Consider the following 10,100-nt stretch of genomic DNA (forward strand, 5'->3'; position numbering starts at 1 on the left):
CACGGGCTGGCATAGTACGGTCTCTATTCCGTGGTAATAGCGAGGGTTGAGCCCAGGTCCTTGGGCATGCCAGGCAAACTCTCTATCACTAAGTTAGATCCCCAGCCCCCAGGTTTTTGTGTTCTAGAGCCAATAATTATTTTCAGGTTTCAGTTTTTCAGGTTCCTGGAAAGCTCACAGGACAGAGGCTCTGTGCCCTCAGGCTTTGGGGGATCAGCAGCCCACTGGTGTTGAGGGAGGTGGTGAGGACCAACTGGCTCGTGTATCCCAGTTACCCCGCTTTCCCACCCAGAGTCACTGTTGATATCTCCACGGGTAGTCACCAAAACCTGCGTGTATTGCTTGTTTACTCCCTCGGCTGCCCCAGCAGTGAGGACCTGGTGTTGTCTGCTGCCACCGCTATAGCCTAGAAGAATGTATTTGTTGAATGCATGCTCACCTCTGGGAAACGGGATTGGGTGGTGGGCAAACAGGGCCTCCGCTGTATCTATGTTGTTCAAACGATGTATAGTCAGAGTAAATTTATCTATTACCCTCATAACTGTAAACTAATACAATTTCACAATTAACCTCATACCCATCGGAATGGCTAAAACAGAAATAAACAGCCGGGCGTGGTGGCACACGCTTGTAATCCCCGCGCTTGGGAGGCGGAGACAGGAGGATCGCGCAGGTTCGAAGCCAGCCGCGCTGGCTTAAGAGACCCTGTTTCCAAATAAAAAAAATATAAAAATAGGTCTGGGAGTGTAGCCCGGAGGTAGAAAGGTTTCCAGGAACTCCAGTACCACCAAAAAAAAAAAAAAAGAAAGAAAGAAAGAAAGAAGCAAAGAAAGAAAAGAAAAAGAAAGAAAGAAGGAGAGGAAGAAGAGAGAGAAAGAAAGAAGGAAGGAAGGAAGGAAAGAAGGAAGAAAGGAAGAAAGAAAAAGAAAGAAAGAAAGAAAGAAAGAAAGAAAGAAAGAAAGAAAGAAAGAAAGAAAGAAAGAAAGAAAAGCGTTGGAGAGGGCATGGAGAAACTGGAACCCTTGGGCACCATCGGTGTGCGTGTAAAATGGTGCAGCCATTTTTACAGCTCTGGAAAACAGTGCCACAGTTCCTGAAAAACCTAACAGATTTACCATATGACCCAGCAATTCCACTTCTGGATATATAGGCAAACGATTGAAGCAGGAGCCTGGCATAGTGGCGCACGCCTGTCATCCCAGTACTTGGGAGACAGAGACAGGAGAACCCGAGGTTGGAGACCAGCCTCAGCAACCTAGCAAGACCCTGTTTCAGCATAAAAAGGGCCGAGGACGTAGCTTGGAGGTGGAACCCTCCTGGGCTTGGTCCTCAGTAACACACACGCGCACGCATACACACACACACACACACACACACACACACACACACACACAAATCGAATAAAGGTCTCAAAGAGATATTTGAACATTCATATTCTTAGAAGCATTATTCACAATGGCTAAAAAGTAGAAGCAACACAAATATCCATCAATGGATGGATAAACACCATCTGGTACAATGGAATATTACTCAGCCTTTAAAAGGAAGGAAATTCTGATATATGCTACAACATGGATGAACCTGAGAACATTATGGTAATATGTTATAAAATGAGCCAGTCACACAAAGGACACTGTATAGCCTCGTGCACTTATGTGAGGTACAGAGAGCAGTCAAGATCCTAAGTAGAATGGTGATTGCCAGGGTCTGGGAGAAAGGGGGAGGAAGGAATTTTTTTTGGACTAATAGTCACTGAGTTTCAGTCTTGCAAGGTGAAGTGTTCTGGAGCGTATACAATGATATAAAATATACTTGATTCTGAACTGTATACTTAAAATGCTTACGATGGTAAATTTTACATTAACTGACGCAATTCTAAAAATACTAGGTTGAAATATGTTTATATTTTGAGTGTGTAGAAGACTTGTCTAAGAAAAACACACAACTAAAAAAAAAAAAATAGAAAGGGCCCAGGCATGGTGGTGCATACCTGTAATCGCAATACTTGGGAGGCTAAGACAGGAGAATCACAGGTTTGAGGACAGCCACAGCAAGTAGAAAGATTCTCATCAACCTAATAAGACCCTGTTTCCAAATAAAAATCAAATAGGGCTAGGGGGTGTAGCTTGGAGGCAAATGCCTCTGGTTCAATCTCCCAGTACCCCCCCAAAAAAAAAAATACAAAGAATGATCAACAGGTTTGGCTATTTAAAACTTTTATAAGAAAAGATACAAAAAAAAATTAAAAAGCTAACTGCAGGCTATGAGAAAATATTTTTAAAGCCGGGCGTGGTGGCGCACGCTTGTCATCCCAGCATTCGGGAGGCTGAAACCGGAGGATCGCGGTTCGCAGACAGCCTCAGCTACTTAGTGAGGCCCTCTGCAACTCAGTGAGACCCTGTTTCAAAATAAAGAATAAAGCTGGGTGTGGAGGCGCATGCTTGTAATCCCCGCGCTTGGGAGGCAGGGACAGGAGGATCGCGCAGGTTCGAAGCCAGTCGCACTCGCTTAAGAGACCCTGTTTCCAAATTTTTTAAAAAAGTATAAAAACAGGCCGGGCGTGGTGGTGCACGCTTGTAATCCCAGCATTCGGGAGGCTGAGACCTGGAGGATCGCGGTTCGCGGACAGCCTCAGCTACTTAGTGAGGCCCTCTGCAACTCAGTGAGACCCGGTTTCAAAATAAAGAATCAAAAGTAGGGCAGGGGGTGTAGCTCGGAGGTTGAATGCCCCTGGGTTCCATCCCCAAACCTGCAAAAAAAAAAAAAAAAAAAAAAAAGTATAAAAGTAGGTCTAGGAGCGTAGCCCGGAGATAAAAGGGTTTCCAGGAACCCCAGTACCACGAAAGAAAGAAAGAGAGAGAGAGAGAAAGAAAGAAAGAAAGAAAGAAAGAAAGAAAGAAAGAAAGAAAGAAAGAAAGAAAGGAAGGAAGGAAGAAAGAAAGAAAGATGGAGGGAGGGAGGAAAGAAGGAAGGAAGGAAGGAAGGAAGGAAGGAAGGAAGGAAGGAAAGAAGGAAGGAAGGGAAGGAGGGCAGGCCTGGGGTATAGCTTGGAGGTATAGCTCAGGGTTCAATCCCAAGTACATAAAAAGGAAGGGGGGAGGGAGGGAGGGAAGAAGGAAGGAAGGAAGGAAGGAGACAACACAGAAGAAGAAATGACTAGTATAGAGATACCTAACATTCTCCATGCCCGGTGACTGACAGCATTTTAGGGCCCTGGTACTATGCGGTGGTGGTGATGAGCGTCCTATCAGTCCAGGCTACTATAACAGATTACCACGGACTGGGTAAGCTCTATTTTTTTTTTTTTTTCTAGAGGCACAGACCAAGATTTCTTTAGAAAAGTAAGAACTGCACATTCAAAGGTGAATGTGGGCCACTTCAAAAGCAAGAGGGGCCCAAATTGGGCATCTCCAACAACACAGTTATTTCTCATGATCCTGGAGGCTGGGAGGCCTAAGATCAAGACGCTACTCGCAGGTGGAATACCGCGGGGTTCAGTCTCCAGAAGAGAGTGGTAAGTTGGGTCCCTCCCCCACATGATCTCGCAGAGGAACCCCAGAAGCCAGAAGCGGAGATATCGTGAGACTCCAAGTGCCTCGAGACTACAGATGTCGTGAGAATCGGCATGCCTATAAAACAGCGGTGCCTCTGATCCGCCACGTGACTCAGCCGGCTGATCAGGACTGTGCGCAACTCTCCTGACACGTGGCCCATCGGTCCCTTTCCCCAAGGCCGGCTGGCTCTCCCGAGGGTGCCGGGTCCAAATAAAACAGCGGTCTCTGATAACCCCCTTGGTGTTTTTTACCTCCCTCTTAAACCCCCCAACTCTATTTATTTATTTATTTATTTTGGTGGTACTGGGGGTGGAACCCAGAGGCTTTCTACCTCCAGGCTATACTCCCAGACCTCTTTTATACTTTATTTGGAAACAGGGTCTCACTGAGTTGCTGAGAGCCTCACTAAGTAGCTGAGGCTGGCTTCGAACCTGCACGATCCTCCTGTCTCAGCCTCCCAAGCGCGGGGACTACCACCACGCCCGGCTTCCTAAATCTATTTTCAACTAGAAAGGAAGGAAGGAAGGAAGGAAGAAAGGAAGGAAGGAAGGAAGGATGGATAGATAGATGCTGGCAGATCAGGTGTCCCGTGAGGGCCTGCTTCATGGTTTGCAGATGACTGTCTTCTCATTGTATTAGTTTTTTGTTGCCATAATAAAATAGCTGAGCTGCCAGCCCTGGTGGCACAGTTTATAATCCCAGTACTTGGGAGGCTGAGGCAGGAGGATGGCATGTTCGCAGACAGCCTCAGCTGAGGGTTCGTGAGGCCCTCTGCAACTTAGTGAGATCTTGTTTCAAAATAAAGAATAAAAAATAGGGCTGGGGGTGTAGCTTAGAGGCCCGGCTCTGTCAAGTCATGGCAGACAGCAGTGGTGGGGGCTCCTGTGGACGAAGTGACCACGTTTCAGCCAGGAGGCCAGTGGGTGACTCAGGCATTCACTGCAATTCACGCTCAGGAGAACTGATTCCAGGAGATGTGTGTGTGTGTGTGTGTGTGTGTGTGTGTGTGTGTGTGTGTGTTCATTGGAGACTGAGCCCCGTGGTGGTGGTGGTGGTGCTGGTGGTCTACCTTCAACCTCTGAGCTAAACCTCCAGCCCTTTTTATTTTTTATCTTGAAAAAGGGTCTCACTAAGTTGCTGAGGCTGGCCTCAAACATGCAATCCCCCCTGCAATCCCCCTGGTCTCGGCCTCTCTAATACTGGGGTGCGGGCATGCACCACCGCACCGGGCTCCTTCTATGGCTTTTTCTATACTTACACACACACACACACACACACACACACACAATCACATTCTTTTTCGCATCTTCCTTTTGTCACTTAATTTATCACCGATTTCTCCATGTCCACACATCTGAATCAACTTCATCCTCTATATAAATTGCACATAAAATCCCAATCATTTTACTGGTTCTCTTACATTTTTCACAGTCCACGAGCACAGCATCTGCCATTACGAAAAGAAAAACTTAATTTTCTTTTTTTTTTTTTGCACCAGCTAAAGCATCCATTGACAGCAACCTCAAATGATGGTAGTGAGAACAGAAAGCCTACCGTGTCCCTAACTTTAACAAGCACGTCTATTTCTGTGTGTGTGTGTGTGTGTGTGTGTGTGTGTGTGTGTGTGTGAGATATTGGGGGTGCATCCCAGGGGCTGGTTATTTGTTTGTTTGTCTGTTTGTTTGTTTGTTTTTGGTACTAGGGATTGGAGCCGGGAGCATTCAACCACTGAGCTACACTGCCAACCTGTAATGTTTTTTATTTTGAGATAGGATATCATTGTCTCCCAGGCTGGCCTTTGACTTGTGATCCTCCTGCCTCAGCCTGCTGGGATTATAGGTGTGTGCCGCCACGCCTGGCTGAATTCTTCTTCTTGAATTATTCCTTTAACTTTGAGGTCACAGCAAATACGGTGGAATCGCAAGCTTTGGGGCGTAAATCCCCGATTACTGCATGAAAGAGAATCTTCCAGGAGACAGGAGATCTTGTACACTAAATTAAATAATGTTTCCTTTAAGATTTTCATATGTAAAATTATGATAGGCCTATTCTCTTTCTTTGTCTACAATTAAGTTCTTTATTAAGCTCTGCTTTCGGCTTATTTCCAAATATACTTGTAATTCTCAAAAAAAAAAAAAGTACTGCATAGCCACACACGGTGTGGCACACGCCTGTAATCCGAGAATTTGGGAGGTTGAGACAGGAGGACCACAGATTTGAGGCCAGCTTTGGCAATCTAGTGAGACCCTCGGCAACGTAGACCCTGTTTCAAAGTAAAAAGGGCTGGAGGTGGAGCTCAGAGATAGAATGTTCCTGGTTCAATCACCGCAAGAAAGATAAGAAAGAAGCCGGGCGTGGTGGCGCACGCTTGTAACGTCAGCATTCCAGAGGCTGAGACAGGAGGATCGTGGTTCGCAGACAGCCTCAGCTACTTAGTGAGGCCCTCTGCAACTCAGTGAGACCCTGTTTCAAAATAAAGAATAAAGCTGGGTGTGGAGGCGCATGCTTGTAATCCCCGCGCTTGGGAGGCAGGGACAGGAGGATCGCGCAGGTTCGAAGCCAGTCGCACTCGCTTAAGAGACCCTGTTTCCAAATTTTTTAAAAAAGTATAAAAACAGGCCGGGCGTGGTGGTGCACGCTTGTAATCCCAGCATTCGGGAGGCTGAGACCTGGAGGATCGCGGTTCGCGGACAGCCTCAGCTACTTAGTGAGGCCCTCTGCAACTCAGTGAGACCCGGTTTCAAAATAAAGAATCAAAAGTAGGGCAGGGGGTGTAGCTCGGAGGTTGAATGCCCCTGGGTTCCATCCCCAAACCTGCAAAAAAAAAAAAAAAAAAAAAAAAGTATAAAAGTAGGTCTAGGAGCGTAGCCCGGAGATAAAAGGGTTTCCAGGAACCCCAGTACCACGAAAGAAAGAAAGAGAGAGAGAGAGAAAGAAAGAAAGAAAGAAAGAAAGAAAGAAAGAAAGAAAGAAAGAAAGAAAGGAAGGAAGAAAGAAAGAAAGATGGAGGGAGGGAGGAAAGAAGGAAGGAAGGAAGGAAGGAAGGAAGGAAGGAAGGAAGGAAGGAAAGAAGGAAGGAAGGGAAGGAGGGCAGGCCTGGGGTATAGCTTGGAGGTATAGCTCAGGGTTCAATCCCAAGTACATAAAAAGGAAGGGGGGAGGGAGGGAGGGAAGAAGGAAGGAAGGAAGGAAGGAGACAACACAGAAGAAGAAATGACTAGTATAGAGATACCTAACATTCTCCATGCCCGGTGACTGACAGCATTTTAGGGCCCTGGTACTATGCGGTGGTGGTGATGAGCGTCCTATCAGTCCAGGCTACTATAACAGATTACCACGGACTGGGTAAGCTCTATTTTTTTTTTTTTTTCTAGAGGCACAGACCAAGATTTCTTTAGAAAAGTAAGAACTGCACATTCAAAGGTGAATGTGGGCCACTTCAAAAGCAAGAGGGGCCCAAATTGGGCATCTCCAACAACACAGTTATTTCTCATGATCCTGGAGGCTGGGAGGCCTAAGATCAAGACGCTACTCGCAGGTGGAATACCGCGGGGTTCAGTCTCCAGAAGAGAGTGGTAAGTTGGGTCCCTCCCCCACATGATCTCGCAGAGGAACCCCAGAAGCCAGAAGCGGAGATATCGTGAGACTCCAAGTGCCTCGAGACTACAGATGTCGTGAGAATCGGCATGCCTATAAAACAGCGGTGCCTCTGATCCGCCACGTGACTCAGCCGGCTGATCAGGACTGTGCACAACTCTCCTGACACGTGGCCCATCGGTCCCTTTCCCCAAGGCCGGCTGGCTCTCCCGAGGGTGCCGGGTCCAAATAAAACAGCGGTCTCTGATAACCCCCTTGGTGTTTTTTACCTCCCTCTTAAACCCCCCAACTCTATTTATTTATTTATTTATTTTGGTGGTACTGGGGGTGGAACCCAGAGGCTTTCTACCTCCAGGCTATACTCCCAGACCTCTTTTATACTTTATTTGGAAACAGGGTCTCACTGAGTTGCTGAGAGCCTCACTAAGTAGCTGAGGCTGGCTTCGAACCTGCGCGATCCTCCTGTCTCAGCCTCCCAAGCGCGGGGACTACCACCACGCCCGGCTTCCTAAATCTATTTTCAACTAGAAAGGAAGGAAGGAAGAAAGGAAGGAAGGAAGGAAGGATGGATAGATAGATGCTGGCAGATCAGGTGTCCCGTGAGGGCCTGCTTCATGGTTTGCAGATGACTGTCTTCTCATTGTATTAGTTTTTTGTTGCCATAATAAAATAGCTGAGCTGCCAGCCCTGGTGGCACAGTTTATAATCCCAGTACTTGGGAGGCTGAGGCAGGAGGATGGCATGTTCGCAGACAGCCTCAGCTGAGGGTTCGTGAGGCCCTCTGCAACTTAGTGAGATCTTGTTTCAAAATAAAGAATAAAAAATAGGGCTGGGGGTGTAGCTTAGAGGCCCGGCTCTGTCAAGTCATGGCAGACAGCAGTGGTGGGGGCTCCTGTGGACGAAGTGACCACGTTTCAGCCAGGAGGCCAGTGGGTGACTCAGGCATTCACTGCAATTCACGCTCAGGAGAACTGATTCCAGGAGATGTGTGTGTGTGTGTGTGTGTGTGTGTGTGTGTGTGTGTGTGTGTTCATTGGAGACTGAGCCCCGTGGTGGTGGTGGTGGTGCTGGTGGTCTACCTTCAACCTCTGAGCTAAACCTCCAGCCCTTTTTATTTTTTATCTTGAAAAAGGGTCTCACTAAGTTGCTGAGGCTGGCCTCAAACATGCAATCCCCCCTGCAATCCCCCTGGTCTCGGCCTCTCTAATACTGGGGTGCGGGCATGCACCACCGCACCGGGCTCCTTCTATGGCTTTTTCTATACTTACACACACACACACACACACACACACACACAATCACATTCTTTTTCGCATCTTCCTTTTGTCACTTAATTTATCACCGATTTCTCCATGTCCACACATCTGAATCAACTTCATCCTCTATATAAATTGCACATAAAATCCCAATCATTTTACTGGTTCTCTTACATTTTTCACAGTCCACGAGCACAGCATCTGCCATTACGAAAAGAAAAACTTAATTTTCTTTTTTTTTTTTTGCACCAGCTAAAGCATCCATTGACAGCAACCTCAAATGATGGTAGTGAGAACAGAAAGCCTACCGTGTCCCTAACTTTAACAAGCACGTCTATTTCTGTGTGTGTGTGTGTGTGTGTGTGTGTGTGTGTGTGTGTGTGTGAGATATTGGGGGTGCATCCCAGGGGCTGGTTATTTGTTTGTTTGTCTGTTTGTTTGTTTGTTTTTGGTACTAGGGATTGGAGCCGGGAGCATTCAACCACTGAGCTACACTGCCAACCTGTAATGTTTTTTATTTTGAGATAGGATATCATTGTCTCCCAGGCTGGCCTTTGACTTGTGATCCTCCTGCCTCAGCCTGCTGGGATTATAGGTGTGTGCCGCCACGCCTGGCTGAATTCTTCTTCTTGAATTATTCCTTTAACTTTGAGGTCACAGCAAATACGGTGGAATCGCAAGCTTTGGGGCGTAAATCCCCGATTACTGCATGAAAGAGAATCTTCCAGGAGACAGGAGATCTTGTACACTAAATTAAATAATGTTTCCTTTAAGATTTTCATATGTAAAATTATGATAGGCCTATTCTCTTTCTTTGTCTACAATTAAGTTCTTTATTAAGCTCTGCTTTCGGCTTATTTCCAAATATACTTGTAATTCTCAAAAAAAAAAAAAGTACTGCATAGCCACACACGGTGTGGCACACGCCTGTAATCCGAGAATTTGGGAGGTTGAGACAGGAGGACCACAGATTTGAGGCCAGCTTTGGCAATCTAGTGAGACCCTCGGCAACGTAGACCCTGTTTCAAAGTAAAAAGGGCTGGAGGTGGAGCTCAGAGATAGAATGTTCCTGGTTCAATCACCGCAAGAAAGATAAGAAAGAAGCCGGGCGTGGTGGCGCACGCTTGTAACGTCAGCATTCCAGAGGCTGAGACAGGAGGATCGTGGTTCGCAGACAGCCTCAGCTACTTAGTGAGGCCCCCTGCAACTCAGTGAGACCCTGTTTCAAAATAAAGAATAAAAAATAGGGCAGGGGGTGTAGCTTGGAGGTAGAATGCCCCTGGGTTCCCTCCCCAGACCCGCAAAAAAGGAAGGAAGAAAGGAAGGAAGGGGGGAGGGAGGAAGCAGAGAAAAGGACAGGAAGGCAGAGGAGGGGAGCTGAGGGTGGTGGTGGGGGCTCCACCTTTGCAAATTCAGCAGCCCAGAACCCTGATCCTTAGTCCCTGAGAAAAGGGGGTGCCCAGAGAGGGTTGACCGTAGGTGATGGGGACCAGATTCTCACGACTCCTGCACCTGGCCCACCTGGTTCCACGACCGAGGATGTGTCCTGTTTACCAAGGGGAACAGGTGCTTCCAGAAGCAGGCAGGGAGCAGCCTCATTCCTCAAGGGCATGTATCACACGGCTGCCCAAACTGAGCCTAACACTCTGAATAAACCAGGAAATACACCTCTTTGCAGAGTTTAGAATTATCA

This window comes from Muscardinus avellanarius, assembly GCF_963383645.1.
Source record: "Muscardinus avellanarius genome assembly, chromosome: 16".
Classification (NCBI taxonomy): Eukaryota; Metazoa; Chordata; class Mammalia; order Rodentia; family Gliridae; genus Muscardinus; species Muscardinus avellanarius.